This window comes from Lonchura striata, chromosome 3 (genome assembly GCF_046129695.1).
Source record: "Lonchura striata isolate bLonStr1 chromosome 3, bLonStr1.mat, whole genome shotgun sequence".
Lineage (NCBI taxonomy): Eukaryota > Metazoa > Chordata > Aves > Passeriformes > Estrildidae > Lonchura > Lonchura striata.
In genome coordinates, this window is record NC_134605.1 from 81,344,991 (window position 1) to 81,363,256 (window position 18,266).

Consider the following 18,266-nt stretch of genomic DNA (forward strand, 5'->3'; position numbering starts at 1 on the left):
GACTCCGCCTCTTCCGAAGGACAAACAACTTAGATGCTGGCCGCCGCCGGGTCCTCTCTAGCTCTGCCAACGTCACCTTCAGAGATGAGGATCTGGTTCGCGTCTCCGCGGGGTTCCTGGAGCCCCCTTACTCCGGCCATGACACCACGGTTCTTATAGTGGGCGACAGCAGGCACACACCCCTGGAACTCGACATCTATCCGGAAGTGGTGTGCTTTCCACCAGGGTTCGAGGTGACGGTCTCCGTCGTGTGTCATAGTCCACCGTACACACTAGACAAGGGAGCTCCTCTTGCCCTCATGTACATCCTGGACAGCGCAGCCGACGACCTTGATCAGGACCATAGTGGGGGGGACAAATATGTCTTCCTCACTACAAATGTGTGTCGCGAAAGACCTTTAATAGACACTGTCATTTCTCAACAGGGGAAGTCCATCTCGCTCAAACTGATGGCAGACACCGGAGCTGATGTCACCATAATTCCCAAGGCAAAGTGGCCCCGCGACTGGGAGTTGGTGTCCCCTTGCGGCACTATCTCTGGAGTGGGAGGAGCTGTCAATTCCCTTCGGAGTCGGCATCTGGTAAGCGTGGAGGGCCCGGAGGGACAGATAGCCACGGTGAGACCCTTTGTTGTCTCATCGAACATTATGTTGTTGGGAAGGGATGTTTTGTCCCAGTGGGGTGCCCGCCTGGACATTCCTTGCCCTGCGTGGGATTTTTAGTGTGGGCCACTGCGGAGCGCACCTCCCCACCGCTGAAGTGGAAAACCGATGACCCGGTGTGGGTGGACCAGTGGCCCCTTCCACAAGAAAAACTAATTGCGCTCAACAACTTAGTAGAGGAGCAGGTGCGCCAGGGACATTTAATACCTTCCACCAGTCCCTGGAACACACCTGTCTTTGTCATAAAAAAACCTGGCAAGGACAGGTGGCGCCTGCTCCAAGACCTACGCAGGGTCAACGAAGTCATTGAGGATATGGGCCCACTCCAACCTGGCCTTCCCTCCCCTTCCATGCTTCCCCGGGATTGGCAGCTCGCAGTCATCGATATCAAGGACTGCTTTTTTAACATCCCACTGTATCCCAGGGATGCTCCCAGGTTCGCCTTCTCTGTCCCCTCCATCAATCGGGTGGAGCCTTACAAACGCTACCAGTGGACCACTTTGCCCCAGGGAATGAAAAACTCTCCGGTGTTGTGCCAGACGTTTGTAGCGCAGGTCCTATCCCCTGTTCGGAAACTGTTCCCAGAGGCCGTCATCCTTCACTACATGGATGACGTGCTTATCTGTGCGGAGACATCTACATATTTAAACGCTGTTCTGACAAAGACTATGAAAGCCATTAGATCTGCGGGATTTGAGATCGCAGAGGAGAAAATTCAGCTGACGGCCCCATGGAAGTACCTCGGATTCGTTATCACGGGAAGGACCATCGTACCCCAGTCCGTCACCATCAAGGACCAGCCGAAGACACTGCGGGACCTGCAACAGATCTGCGGCACCATCACCTGGGTCCGACCTCTCCTGGGACTCACCACGGAGGAGCTGGCGCCCCTCTTCAACCTCCTGCGAGGAGACGGTGACCTGGCTTCTCCGCGCGAGCTGACACCTGCCGCTAAAGGAGCCCTGGAGAGAGTCGCAGATGCCATCAGGTCCCGCCAGGCTCATCGGGTCGATCGGTCGCTTCCCCTGGACCTTGCCATCCTGGGTAAGTGTCCCAACTTCCATGGGTTGCTGTTTCAGTGGGACGCGGGGCGGAAGGACCCACTCCTTATCATCGAGTGGTTGTTCCTTCCGCACCAGCCCTCCAAAACGATCTCTACTCCCGCAGAGCTAATGGCAAAACTCATCATTAAGGCACGGCATCGTCTCCGGACCCTCGCAGGGTGTGACCCGGCGTGCATTTATTTACCATTAAATTTGGAACAATTGGAATCTTTACTCCAAACAAATGAAAATCTGCAAATTTCAATTGACAGCTATCCTGGCCAAATTTCGATCCATTATCCTAAACATAAATTGTTCAAGGACACTCTATATCTGGCTCCAAAATCATTCAAAAGCAAAGTACCAATTAAAGGTGCTCTCACGGTGTTCACCGACGGGTCGGGAAGATCCCACAAGTCGGTGATCACTTGGAAGGACCCGGATAGTCAGAAGTGGGAGTCTGACATCCAGATAGTTGAGGGTTCCCCCCAGATCGCAGAACTTGCTGCGGTCGTGAGAGCATTCAAAAAATTTCAACAACCACTTAATTTGGTGACAGATTCGGCTTATGTCGCCGGGATAGCAGAGCGGGCTGAACATGCCTTGCTCAAAGAAGTCAAAAACGAGAAATTATTTCAGCTACTCTCGGATCTTATTTGGCTTATCTCCCACCGGGAGCAACTGTTCCACATAATGCATGTCCGAGCTCACACAGACCTGCCTGGCCCAGTTGCCGAGGGCAACCGGAGAGCGGACCAACTCGCTATGCCTGCGAACTTCAATGCACCAGCACTTTCCACGAACCTGCCCGACACTTTTGCACAAGCGAGGCTGAGCCACGCATTTTTCCACCAAAATGCGCCCGCGCTCACTCGCCAATTCAAACTATCTTTGTCTCAGGCCAAATCCATCGTCGCCACATGCCCAAGCTGCCAGACCTTCGCTTTACCACCGTTACCTACTGGGGTCAACCCCCGAGGCCTGGGAGCATTGGAGCTGTGGCAGACGGATGTCACCCACTACCAGCCTTTCGGACGACTTAAATACATGCATGTGTCCGTTGACACTTTCTCAGGCGCCATCTTTGCCTCTCTCCACACTGGAGAGAAGACCAGAGATGTTATTAAGCACCTCTTCATGGCCTTTTCCACCCTCGGGGTGCCTAAGGCCATCAAGACAGACAATGGACCAGGCTTTACATCAGCCCGGTTCAACCAATTTTTACAACAATGGGGGATTGCCCACACCACCGGCATCCCTCATAATCCGACAGGTCAGGCAATTGTGGAGAGGACCCACAAAGAACTTAAAAAACTCATCCAGCAACAACATGATGCCGCTCTAGTGATGACCCCCGTGGAAAGGGTCTGCAAAGCGCTTTATGTATTGAATTTCCTCAATTGCTCTGAAAAAGAGCCAGACCCTCCCGTGCCTAGGCACTTTTTTAACAATACGCGGGCACACTTAAAAGAGCGGCCTCCAGTGCTCATCCGGGACCCCGAAACTAAGCAGATCAGCGGCCCGTACCCACTCATCACTTGGGGGAGAGGGTACGCTTGTGTTTCAACAGGCCAAGGTCCGAAATGGATCCCGGGGAAATACATCAAGCCCTTTCTAGAAGATAACACCATCGTCGATCCTCCCACAAGACCTACAACAACGCCTGCCTCATTACCACCGGACTCAGCAGTCGCTTGGCGCCGACGGAAAAGGAAGACATCACAACGGACACCCAACATCGTATTAAAGACATTACTCACCAGACGTTACCTTCCCCCACCGATCAATGACTGCCCACAAACCCCATCCCCTCCTGTTCCCTTCCCCTTACCCACTTACCTTACCCGTCGCTCCCATCCCACTTAAATGTCAATTTTTTACTTAAAGATAAAAAGGGGGAGTTAGGGGAGTTGGGGAAGAAAACCATATTTTTCCTGAATCCTTTTTTTCTGCACTTTAGTTCGCTAGAGATGGCTGCCCAAAAAACATCCACCAACAACCTACGAGAGTGGACGCCCCGACGTATCCGGCTGGCCGCAAGCCTCACGCTCCTTATCATCATGTGGCTGCAGGCGGCGGACGGCTGGATTGTGCCACAGCCGAAGGAGAACGTCTGGGTAACGCTGGCAAAGTCCTTGCAACAAGAGAACTTCTGCTTGGCCATGGGCAATGTGGACAACCCGTTGTCCACATGCCTCGTGGGGGTCCCTCTGGTAGCCGACGATTGGCCAGTTTCCAACTCTGACCTGCTCCGGACCACGGGCAGGAGACCTAACCCGGTCGACACTTGGGATGCGTGGACGAAAATACTACCAAATTCAAAAGAGGAGCCCCAAGAATTGGATCTGTTGGGGTCCTCTCCTGCCACCTATTGTGTAAAGTTTTATTTTAAGAGGCCAAGTCAGAATTGGCATGGAATTGACTTGGCCAAAAACACCTACAGGAAAGATGTTACACCATTGAACAAAAAATATAATTCGGCCAACTGGTGTAACTATACAAGTCCGATAATTTCTGTTTCCTCCATTCGTCCCAAGTCGTTGCCCCGGGGGATGTTTCTTGTCTGTGGGGACAGAGTATGGTCAGGCATCCCATCTCGGCTCCAGGGAGGACCGTGTAGCCTTGGCAAGCTTACTACCCTCACTCCAAATAAAACCCAAATTATGGATTGGAAGAAAGAGAGACAATTGGCCAGACAAAAAAGATCCTATGACCAATTTGGCCAAAATTGCGATGACAAAATTTATAATTGGGGAAAAACAAAGAGGGTTGCCGCTTCCATCTTTCTACCCTGGTATGCGGTTGCTAAAGCCCTCGGTGAGCTTTCTCACCTGGAGTGCTGGATAGCGAAGCATGCCAACGCATCGTCCGCCGCCCTCTCCGATCTCTTGGCGGACGAACAGACCACCAGGCAGGCCACCCTCCAAAATCGGGCGGCGATAGACTTTCTGCTACTAGCCCATGGCCACAGCTGTGAGGACTTTGAAGGACTGTGCTGCTTCAACCTAACATCAAGAAGCAAATCTATTCAAGCCAGCATCCAGCGTATCCAGACGCAAGTCCAACACCTACAAACAGAGACTTCGGCTGTGGACCCTGCGACCAAGTTACTGTCCCAGTGGGGCGTCCCTGGATGGGCAGCCTCTATTCTCAGAGGACTTTTATGGATTTTAGTTATTATTCTTATTATTTTCGTTGCCCTAGCGATTTTCAAGAAGATGTTGATCAAAACTTTAGGGAATGTTTATTTAATTAATAAAGAAGGGGGAGATGTGGTAAGGGACTTGGGAAAAGCTCCCCCAAACATGCCTTGGGAGGAGGCTGTTGTGTAAGTTCACGCCTCCAAGCTGCCCATCAAACTTACCACTCCCCTCTTGTTATGTAACCTTCAGTTATGCCCACCTTTATGTCAATCACTTTTGTACTTGCCCTTAGTTCTAGAATGTTCTTAAGTTCTTTGTCTGCTATTGGTTCTTCCCCAGTTACCACCCCCTTCCCTTATTCCCATTCGTTGTACCCCCATTATCTCATCCCAACTCCTCCTCCTAGCCCTATTCCTATTGGACCCTTTGTACCCTGTCCCTCCTACTTGCTCCCTAATATAAGCTCTACCCCGCCCCCTGTTCGGGGCTCTCTGAGCCTGCTCCCTTGCTGTGTGGTCGGGTCACAGATCCTCCCTGACACCCACCCTCAGTGAATAAAGCAGAGCCTGAGAGTCAACCTGCCGTGGTGCAAGCCTCATTATTTCCACCGTGTCCTCGCTGTGGCCTCCACGATAGAGAGCCCGGCGAGTCACAATCCCATAGTTAAACAAATGAACTGTTACATCACGTATAGAGACACAGATTTAATAATAACATAGAAGTCCAAATTTAATAGATATATAAACTTCAATTAAATGTTTAATCCTTTTCATTAGACTAATAAATAACTCAAGAGAGAGTTCATAGTTTTAGTTACTTAATGAACAAAGTATACATTCATTGTGACACGTAGCCTAGTTCATCATACCAGGCAAATGGGACAAAGCATTCCAACTTTCCTTCAAAGAATGACATTTTTAAGTAGAAGAACATAGATAATAAGTGAAGCTCTTTTGACTCTCATTTCACTGATGCATTTAATTTGAATTTATCCTCTTATTTCAGGTCCCACAGAAGTCCTTCCCTCTCTATTTACCCAGCTTTGCTGCCTGCCATGATGGGCATGTCTCTACTAAACAAATGTTAGGCTTGATGTCCAACTTTCTGCAGCCATGCTGTTCTCCATTAATACTCATTAAATTCTGGCTTAGATGGTTTGCCAAATCAAAGCTCCCTCCTTATTCATCTCCTGGTTCCACCATAAAGACTATGAGAAACTACTCTACTTTCACTCATGAGAAAGTCATTTATGGTCAGAACTCATCACTATACCTTTTTTATATTTGAAAAACCCAGAAAATAGGGTGAGTGGCCTAGAGAGATTAATATATTAATTTAAAAACTATAAAGTGTGCAGCTGCTCATTGAGCAAGTACACTTCTAAGGCATGTGAATATTTAATTCAAGTTTGAAAACCTCTCTATACCCGTACAACAGTTTGGATACTACACCAGGATGCTAGGAGGTGCTACCTATCCTTCTGCAATGCCATTTTCATTCACTTTCTCTTTAACCCAAGGAAAATGGTTGCCATTAATTCGACAGCTGACAAACAAAGTCTAAATTGGTTTAGTTAATTGAAACATGAATAATCCATTAACAAAGTCTACCTGTTTCTGGGCTATTATTCTCATTCAGTTCCAGCTGATTTCAGTAAATAATGGATTCTGGCTGCAGATTGGAACACCTTTTGATTATTAAACAACAAAGCCCATGGTATATCCAGAATATTTTTATGTGAAAAAAACTGCTAGGTAGAACCTAAGACCAGTAGTGAACTAACATCCTGCAACTGAGGTGCTGTAAATCAATAAAACTGAATGTCAGTTTTTTGAATTGAATAATGTAAGTGATGATATGTGTCTTGTTTTCAAAAAATTGACCCTATATAGTGCTAATTAACCTTAGCAGTATTTTCACAGCAGAAGATTTCTCAGTAAACAGAGCTACCAGTGACATATAGTTTCCTCTTTTGTTGGGAATAAGGGTTGAAATAAGGCACATTGTGAGAATAGCAGGTGCCTGTTCAATTTCTCAGTGACCAATTTGCAATTTTTTTTTAAATATTGAGTAGGTCAAACTTTCATGCTAAACTGGTTGTGACAGTTATCTCACAAAAGTGAAGTCTTAATGAAACTCGCTGTTCTCCATTCAGAAAATCATCACACTTGTCCTTTTCCAGTGGCCCACTGTGCCAAATTTACCATGGTTAACAGGGAGCAGATCTTTTCAGGTTCCAGACTCTGCTTTGCAACTCATTAATTGTATTTGGGTTGCTCATTTTTATCCCAGAGAATTGTGCATTCACTTTCTATTCTTAATTCATGCTATCTCTCTCTTCTTCTTTTTTTTTTTAATATCTTGCAACTTACTAAATATAAGGTATTAAAACAAGATAATTAAGACAAAACTAACATCTTTGAGGATGGTGAAAAGAGAAATATGATTTTCTATGTGGCTTCCTGGATATGCACAATTTCTATAAAACTCATATGGGAGACATAAAGAAAAATGGTATTTATTTGCAGTGACATGGGAAAGATTCTGGGATATGTTTGTATAATTTCTGTGGTTAGATTTAGCCCATAGGCAGCGAGAAATTAGATTCAAAGTTGGCATAGTTGATGAAAGAATATCAGAGTGTTTAAGTCTGTTTTTTAAGGAGAAAGAAAGCATTACTGCTGGTAACAATAGTATATCTATGGTGTCCCAGTTTGAGTGACGTGCATGTCTCCTGCTTTAGCTATCAGAAATGAATTTAAGCAAGGCTAGACTTCCGCCCTAATTTCTAGAGGCACTCCAAACAGCAATTCATGCCATCCAAATATACAGGGGAACAAGTACCGATTGGCTGTGCTAATTTTTTTCTGTATTATTGAGGGAACTTGGACAATTAGGTTTGTCTAGGTTCCAGGTTAATCTCACCTAACATCAGCTATGTTACATTTGTGCATCTGTCCTACTATAATCATCCACCTCCATTTATAGTCACATCAGAAAGATAAAATGCATTCAGCAGATTATTCATCTCATCCTAAATTAAGTGCCTGAAACAGATGGGATAAATCAACCTCTGGATTTGCCCATTTCCCTCAGTTGTGAACAGGGGAAACACAGAAGACCCCTCTCAGCTCAGAGACCTAACTTTTAAATGGTAGAAGTTACATAAGTGTAACCCTGTTCTCCGGAACAAACAGGACATTTATATAACAAGGTAATGACTCTAGACAATGAAACAGAAGAACTTGAACATCAGGTACAGAATATGAAAAGGGATGGGATAGAATGAGAGAAGCTGGGAAATAACAGCCACTATTGCAGCACAGCACTAAAGGGCATAAAGGGCTTGCATGAAAGAGAAACACAGGTCACAAACAGCGATAGATATTGGTGATTCAATAAGACTAGGATTATAAGAGATAGCTTGAGCAAAACAGGATTTGCTTTGTTCAAAACCCCATATCAATCTTAAATAAATAATGCAAGGTCTTACTACTAGACAACCTCAAGGATGGAAGTAACCATCCACTTACCTGCACAGAAAACTTCAATGCTACTATAGAATTGTCTAATGAGGTCTTTAAAAACCATGACCTACTGGGAAACCTTAACTTTCCAGATTTGAGACAGGAAACAAATGTTCATCTTGATAGAGGTCCAGTTAGTGTGACAGCCAGTAGGTTTCTAGGCCAAATCACAGAAAGCAATATTCAAACAACTTACTCTGGTACTTCAACCAGCTCCCCCTCTGTTGCAGCATCTCCATTCAAAAGTGAAATGAGCAATTAAGCACATTTCTACCCAAAGCTTCCAAAAACCTGCTGCCTTTCCAAGTCAATGAAAGAAACCAGTTGTGAAGTCAGACAGTTTGTTGTCAAAGCCAAAAACACAGCGTGGTTGTACTCAGATTTTGCCTCTTCACTGCTTCCAGGTCCAAGTCTAGCTGATTTGTTATTAACAAATTAGGGTCTACCACTTACTTCCCTTTGTGCAGAGATAAAAGATTAAAATTTTTGGGTTTTGCAACAAGGATGAAAATGAGATAAATCATAAAGATTCTGGATATAGGTCTTTTGTTCCTAATGTCTACATTTAAACCTGGTCTAGGCCACCAGTGACTGGAAGTCACTACTACCTGGCACCTCTTTGACAGTCCCTAAGGAAAGAAAAAATGGTCTCAACCAGGTTCTTCATAGACGATTGTCCCTAACAGAGAAACCATAACCACAGCAAAAGTTACCTGAAGTCATTTTGGATAGTTCTTGGTGGCAAACAGGAGGCTGAATGGGTGCTGAAATGGACGTCTACCTGTCTTTGTTAAGATAGTTCTTCCATACATCCTCTGTACGCTTGGACAAGGTAGATTAAACTACTAGTTCTCATTAGGGACATCATCATCATCACCATCAAATTTCAGACATGTAATGGTGGGGTAATAAAAATGTTCATTGCTGATACTGTTTCCTAAGTAGGCTGAAGTCTGCTTCTAACTAACTGTGGCCTGTGACAGGCAATAAACCAAACAAAAATTCAAACAAATAAAAACAAAAAACCAACACAAACACTAGAAGTCATTTTTATTGTATCTGCATATATATATTAAACACTGTTGCAGGCAATCAGACCATTGCCTAGAGGTGCCATATTAAATCTGGTTGTTGGTTTTTGCCATTATGTATCTGAGAGACTCTTCTACTTTTAGTTTGCCTAGTGTGACAGATCTTCTATTTCAGCTACTCCAAAAATTTCTTTGGTATAATTCCTGGGTTTGTAGCTTTGAAAGGAAAGAAATCTGACATTCCTTTAATGGGAAATATCCAGCAGAAGAAAAAGAAACAAATCAGTGGAATTGTTCCTCCCTATCTCCAGCTGAATTAGTCATTCCAAGCGCATCTGAAAATTCATCCTTATCTAAAAATGTAGAACAGAACCTATAAAAAGTATGGTGCAGTCAAAATACTATTTATTCACAGGAACACTAAATGTAAGGTCAATGAAATAATAAAATAGACCTGTCTAAAACTGTCTGAATCTAGACCTGATGTTCTCATAGAAGAGTTGTTGACTAATTACTTCTATCATGGAAAAATGGATTAAGATATAGATTAGAAACTACAGTAGTCAAAAGTAAAACCACTTTTTTTTGCATTTCCCAATCTCTTTGTAAAAGTAGATAAATTTTGCACAAACATCTAAACTCTCTCTGGTTTACTGGCCTGTGATTGTGACAATTGTTCTGAGAAATTGGGATCTACACTTAGATTATATATATTATTAGACCAAATCCCAAAATGGGGTATGGCACACTTAATCTACCAATTTAGACATCACCACCTGAACCTGAAGCTCAAGGCTTCCTTTACAGCTGATTCTGTCTCTGCTTTAGGATTACCTGTATCACCCAATCCTGTATCACCCTCTATATTATTGATTTTATTCACTTATTTTGAAAGGATGCAGAAGCTTCAGCATACTGGAAGAAGAGTTTGGCAACTGAAAAAAACAAATTCTATTAATTTACAGGGAAAATAATTTCAGTCATTAAAAAGGTAAATGAAAAATTTTATATGACTAATCATCTCTGTCCCTATTTTTTCCCTCACAGATGATTCACAGATTTCTTTTATTCATTTATTTAGTACTTTCTCTTTGAACATTACTTTGTGCATTCCTTAATACCAAACCTGACAAATTCAGGCAGGATTAAAGAGAATAATGATATTCCTTCTTTATTATACCACGTGGCCCTGACTCCTTCCAAACAAAGCCAAATAAAAGTTAGCTATTCTAGAGGAGGTGGCCAAGCACTGACCAATTCACATAATCAAGAGATGCTATTTTTCCTCTTGCTGTTATTATTTTTCCTCCAAATGTAATTAAAAATGGATATAAGCATGTAATCCAATATGACTTAGTAGACTACTTTCTCAAACAGAGCAGCTGATAGTTTGGGGAAAGAGCATTCATATTAATTAATAAAACAAATGCTTTTAGCTTTACATAAGATGTTTTCATTTCATTAAAAATAGCCTGCCTGCTGAGTAGTCAAGAAATACTGTATTTTCCCTCCACCAGAAAAGATTCAGTACTAATTTCTCAAAAGTGCATTGCTGGGAGTAAAATCCATCACATTTGAACAAGGAGTAGACACCATTTAGCATGTAAAAACCATACGACTCTACTAGTTTGTAGCGTGAAACATATGCATAAGTATATTATGCATATTATGCATATTAAGCATAAGTATATTATGCTTATTCTTACTGATATGAAAACAATTTCTCCATTGCAACAGAACATGAAATCTATAGTCTGGTAACTCATAAAACGCAGTGGTAATTTTTTCATTGAAGAGATTATTTAATTTAATTTAATTTAATTTAATTTAATTTAATTTAATGGGGATAGGTAGAAATTATATATGGAAAAGAAAACCAGATTTTTTTTCCAAAGAGTCTGTGCTACAAGCATGTTTAAATAGACCGGTTTCATCTTAGTACTGGTAAGTTCAAGCAACATAGGGAGAACTGGGACAAAAGCAGATATAGAATAGACAGATCCATAAACTGATCTTCACAGATAAGTTATTTATATATCTTCTGAGGAGAATCACATAGTTCCCACATAAATACTAGTCCTTTCCTACTTTGCAAATAGCTCAGAAACACCCATAGACATAGGCCACAGGCCACAAGCAGTCTGTGACTAGACAGCCTAATAAAAGATGAGAAAAATACATTTGGTAAATTCAGATGTTTATTGGTATTAAAAGCAATAGTGGTTATCACTCTATCTGCTGACAAAGAACAGTGATTTTCAGGTATTGTGATAAAAGCGGTATGTAAGGAAATATTAAAATGAGAAAAATTAATAAATGGACACACTTTTTATTGAGAGCTCCTCCCAAACATAGCAAACAGGTGATTTGAACATGACTGGTCTCCAGGTGCCCACCAAAGGTGCTCTATCACTCCCTTCTCACCTGCGCAGGGGAGAGAAATATGATGAACAGCTTGTGGGTCAAGATAAGGACAGGGAAAGATCACTCAGTCATTACAGCCACATCAAAACCAGACTCAACTTGGGGAATTAGATTAATTTTTTACTTTGAGTTGATTGGTAATGAGAAAAATTAAAATTAAATCTTAAAACACTTTCCCCCTGCTCCTTCCTCTTGACAGATTCAACTTCACTCCTGATTTTCAATACCTCCTGCCCTCCAGTGCTCCACTGCTCCTCCTGACCACTTAGTAAAACAAGGCAATCCTAAATCCGCAACTTAATCAAATCCTCACAAAGCAAAAAAGCATTCTTTAGCCTTAAAACATGAGAATATGTTACCTCAGAGCCTGGGGTGTTCCAAGGAGTTTCTTATCTCATGTTTTGTTTTTTTTTCTTCTATGGAAGTGACTCCAAATGAATTCCATTTAATTTTCTTATTTATTAAATATTCTGCTTAGTGCAATATTTGTTTGCTTCTTTTAATCTGTTATCCTTGTATTAGTTCTAAGAGCTTCTCAGACAATGGGCTAAACTCAGATTTTTTCTTAGTCTTTGAACATAAATGTTTTACTTCACACAGCAGGCTTAAAAAGAGGAGCTCTCTCCTCCATAATCCTTGCCCTTAAAATGCTCAGTGAAATGAACTTGCAAGTTTATTAACACCCATAAACTGGATTCTTCCTAAGCTAACATCAAAACAAAAGTGGAAGATGTGGAAGTGATGCTTCTTAGGTTCATAGCTGCATAGAAGCCCAGTCTCTAAAGTTCTTCTGAGCCACACAATTCAGAGTGTCTCCCGAGGTACATCTAAATCATGCCATTGTAAAATACCCATGACTCTACATCCCATACTATATACTGACCTCAGTACAAGAGCTGAGTGGACCCTCTGTCTTCAATGCATTCTGGTTCCTACCAGAAATAAAACTATAGACACAAACAATGAGTAGGGTAGATGTGCACTAAAATGGAATCCTGTGTACAGGTCCTGAAGACTAAAAGTGCTGGGTTCTTCTTTTTTTATAAAAACTTTCAGAGATATTGAAGACTTAGTTTTACCTGGTCACATTCTGAAGTACTGTGTAGCAAGTATTTTCCTTTACTTATCTTCTGTTAGGATAAGCATTCAGGATCATTCTCAGATAGAAAAAGCTAAATGAGAGCTTTGAATAAAAAGCCAAACAGGCTACCAGTATGGCTGAGGGACAATTAAATATTTTATCAAATATCCTGTCTTATTCTCTGTCCTGAAAAGCCCATAAGAACAGCACATCATTATCCATGATACCCTGGCAACTGTGGCTACAATCTCTCACGTCACCTCATTAACAATCAGTAGTCCTCTACAAAGCTGTTATTTACAAGGAATATTTCCAGTGGCACTTGAAGGAAGCCACAAGAACTGACAGTCCTCCATGCCTTCATGTTATTTGATAGAGCTGGCTGAGCAAACTCAACAGTGTTGTAGTGCCCAGTGTAAATAGTTCTCCAACTGCTGTGGAGATTCAAGAATCAAAACTACAGAACAAACTCACTTGGAAGAAAACACAACAAATAAAATAATTAAGATTTTTCCATCTAAAAATCTGAATCATGAGTTATTTTTTGGGAAATTGTGACCAGTTCTATTTGTCAGTCAGCCTTTGATTTCATCACCACTGACTCAAAGACCAAGGAAGAAGTTCCAGTGACTGACAAAAGTACATTCCGCTGCTATTGAAGGGATCTGCATTGGCACAAGTAAAGCACCCATAAAATTCAGGTGCTTACATACATTTTAAAAATACTCAGTCTGGTCTTTATATCATACCCCCAACACCACCAGCTGAAGCAATTTTGCTTAAGATGTCTCTTTCTTAATTATTTTTTTCTTTCCTTAAGCAAATCTGCAGTTCACATGCTTGTTTTGGGAAATGCATCACATCAGTGCAGGGCAGAGAAGTACAGCAGCAGCAGGTATTAGCATACCATTGCAACAGCAATATCTATGCAATTAAACTTCTGCTAGACCTCTTCACAAAGGGAAGAGCAGTCCATGTGGACAAGACATCACACAAGAACACCAGCTATATCCAAAGTTTGGAAGGAGAGGGAGTTAGGTTTGCTTTCAGTCAGGTCTCGAGAAACAAAACACACTGGGCAAACTTTAGTCCTGTTACAAACTGATACCTTCTGCAGCCAAGTTTCTTTATGTCGCATTTAGATTTCTCCCCACAAAATAGGAAAGTATAGCTCTGAAACTTGTCCCAGGCAGTTAGACCACTATATGATATATAAAGAGCATCACTTTTGCTTACAGCATGCTTTTCAGTAATACAAACAGAAAAAGGAGAAATCTGAGTCTGTTATTTTGTCTCTCTTTAATGAGGAAGCTAAGGTTTACCAGGATAATGGGCAGAGAAAAGATAAATGGAAGAAGCAAGGTAATTCCATAGTAAAAATCACAGTAAAGGAGTTTTTCATGAAAAGTGGGTGTATCTGGGATGGAATCTCTAACTTAACTGTGATTTCCTGCAAAACACTCTCTTGCAGATAAAGGAGGAAATTTCTGTGGAAATTTGAAATAAGTATTTCATTACCAACCAAGTCCATACTAAATTAAAAGTGAACTGTCTCAAGTAGTGAAAATAAAGTCAATCAGGCTTTTTGCAGATCATAATTTAGTAACAGAAGTTAAAAATGTGTTGAAAGATAGATAATGACAGCCCCCACAAAAATATGGGCAAAAACGAATATCATTTCTAACAATATCTGAACAGAAAAGTCCCAGTTTTTAGGGTCTACTAAGGCCTAGTTTATTGAAAGACAAAAATCAGACTTTATGCTAACTTCCTCTGGGGTATTCATTGTCCCAGGGAGTTGGCAGGCCCAGGAAAAGTGAAAGCCCATGCAGGCAGCCCCAGCTGCTGTTTGCCATTGTTTACTGGTGGGCAGTCAGGCAGAGGACCAGCTTTACCCCTGCCCTGCTGAGGAGCTACAGCTTCTCTGATAACCCCAGGCAGTCACAGGTATCCCTGTATTCCTCCTTCCTAATTGCCAGTGGCCAAATCCTGCTGAGGATTGGAGTAGCTGGGAAAAGACTACTTTGGGAGACTTAAAGTGTGCTCCTGGCTTCTGTCCTCACCTTCTCTAGCAAAGGCATGGGCTGGCCAATAGATCTGGGCTTGAGCTGCTCCTCTCATTTCACTTTCTAAATGCCTTCCTTTCCCTAAATTTCACCATTCTGCACTAGAGTAAATAGCAAAGTCTAAATTAATGCCTCATTGAGAAAGGCAGTGTTGTTTTTTAATTAGGGAAACATTCTGACCCCATCATTACATCACTAGTGGTTTTACCATCTAGGTTTATTCTTCTAAAACTGTTCAGTGGAGTACCAGTTTGTCCATTTTTTTTTCAGTTTACAACAAGAAATAAAGTTGGTCTTGAAAGGCCGTATCCTCTAAAAAAAAAAAAAAAAAAAAAAGACATTCAGCTGGTTTTCTATTCTTCCTTATCTCACTCATGCCTGTGAGTTTCCTCATTTGTAAATCCCAATAGCACTACAACTTTTTCTCTCAGGCAGTTCTGTGATTCTTAAATTTTTAAGAACAGCCATTTCCGGTGGAGGGAGGAGCATTCTTCAAAGATTATTTCCCCACAAGACTACTTTGGGGTTTTGAAGCAGCCTCCTCTACAGACAGCATAGCATATGTTCCTCTGTTCCCTAACCATTACAAAAGAAAAATAAAGGAGAGTTTGAGGTAATAAAGGAAAGGATTATGGACATAGTTGGCTTCATTTGCATATTATGACAATGAAAATTAATAAATATGAAGGAGAGAGGGTTTTTTAGTCCATTTCAGCTTCCTAAAACATGTATACCCTATTTGATTCTTTTCTGATAGAATTCTTTTCAAACCGGTTGGGATTTGCAAGGAAAAAACATTATACCCTTGAAGGGTTTTATGGATTTTTTATCAATTTAGATGAGTGTTGTTTACTGGGCTTTGGAAAAAGACAAGTTGTTTCCTATCTGGAGAAATTCAGCTCTCCAAATGCAGGGGGTCTGGGATAGCTCTCTTTATTTACAACACACAGGAAAAAAAAAAATAAATGTAATGTCAGAAGCGAGCAAAATAAAATCATGGCAAAGAGGATCAGAGTAATGCCAGAATTCTTCCCCTGCTGCCTCAGTTTCTTAACTTATAAACTAAATTTAGTCCTGGCATGAGCAAAGGTAACACCCACTGCAGTCAGGAGGACCTCTGCCATTTATATCAGGACACTGCTGACAGTTTATGCTTCTTGTCATTTGCATTTGTCACCTGCAGTAGATTAAAAGAGAAGGAAAAAAAATGAAAGAAAAAGTGTAGGGGGAAGAGGGTAAAATGACAAGTATAATACACAACTATAAAATTTGAGTGGACAAAAATATACAACTTTGTAGAGAACAGGAGAACTTGGGAAAACACTGGAATGGGCTAGCTATATTAATGATTTAAAAATGCATGTGCTCAAAGCAACTTCTGGCAGGACTCCATGAACTCTGCTTACCTGTGTGACTTTTTAATTACTACTACTAAATCATCTTTCCATTCACTAAACCCCACTCAGTTTATATTGGAGTCCTACAGTGCTCAAGAATTTCCTGAGTAGTGTGATCAGATCTTATTTCCTCATTACACAAGCCTGCACTCCATTTGGCTCTAGTTCTTCATCACAGATTGGTCAAATTAAAAAAAAGGAAAGTAAGCTGAAAAAATAATTACAATTTTAATTGTAAATTTATACCTTACCAGAGGAACAGAAGAGTTATATTATTTTCATTTTATTTCCACCACCAATAAATATGTAATTTGTTTATTATTTTGAGGAAAAATTATGCATATCAAATTTGGGGTTTAGATGTGATTCCCTATTTTTGTCAGAAAATTGAAGTAGGGAACTCCTTAACCTTCAGCACTTTTTGCCACAGGAATTCTCATCTGCTTACAGTTTTGAAGTCCAATATAAAATCCCATTTTAAAAGTACACCATCAATACTGAAACTTGAGGAAATCTAAAATTTCTAAAATATTAATGGTATAGTGCATATATATAGCCAGGCCACATTTTCACTTCTCAGGAAGGAATTCTGATAAACAAAATGTTTTATCATCTCAGGAAAAAAATCTCAAACAAGAGAAAACCAGTTTTGACTGGAAAAGGAATATTTCCTTCTTTGCTTTCTCATGGAAAAAAGCTGTACCACAAACTACTACTTGACTCTGAATTCCTGAAAGCAATAAGCAGAACTTGTCCCTCCAACGCCCAATACAAGTTTGCAGTTGTTGATTGCATAATTATGAATTGCAAGAAGTAAAAAACGAAATATGGTGAAAGCAAGGATAGTTTTCTTGCCACTATGAACTCATAGAGAGCACAGGGGCTACCCAAATATCTTTAATCCACTCCCATACTTCCAGCCAGGGTTTGTCATGAGGTCAGGGCTGTCTGCGACCACTTAGAGTTCCCTTGCACAGTTCATCTGTAATATTTCTCCAGTTAGCATATTCCTTCCATAAAAGGAAAAAGACCCAAACAAACCAACAAAAAACACCCCACCAAAGACAAAACCAAACAAAAAACAAGTTTACAAAGACTAAGTTTGCTGGATTTTTTTTTAGTATGCCAAGACCTGCATGTAATTTTCATAAGGGAAAAACAAATACAAAAGGCAGAAAATTTAGGGGTTTTTTTATGCCTGAAAATAGGTCCAAGGAAGCTTCTTTCCTTTGTTTAATAGGCACATGCTATTTACGTCTGTGATGGCATATTGACACTGTGGCAAATTTAGATCAGTGTTGGCTTTATATGAACTGGGGATTTTGATCCTCCACCTCTGCTAGTTTAGATTGCTTCACTTCACAACTGCCTTGAAAAAATGGCATGAAAATTTCAAAATTAAAACAAATCTGCTAATGGGTGATCCCAAAGGCAAAAAACAAAAATTCTTCTTTGTTCTTGATAATTTATGGAATTATCTTTTAAGCTCTGTTGTTTTACTAACTAGAAGATACTGTGTTGCTTTGAGTTTCAGTAAAAGTAGGTACAAGTGCATAACACATAGTTCATCCTGTGATGCATTATTTTTGGACTGCTCCCAGACAGGAGGGAGAAGAGTTAGTACAGTAGCAAAATTATTTTTTTCTTTCTGGATAAAAATATCTTTCCAATTCCACCAGGCTTATAAAATAATATTTTGCAAAAGAAAGCTTAGCCAAAATAACATACAAGAGAAAGCTTTACAATGATGGCATCAAATAAACTCCTAAACATGAACAGAGCACAGGGATCTCCCACAGTAGAATTCTGTTTCAGTAGAAATATATTTTGGTCCACTCAGGACCAAATGCACTCAGGACAACTTCATTCACTGAGAGGTTTAAGAGGCATTT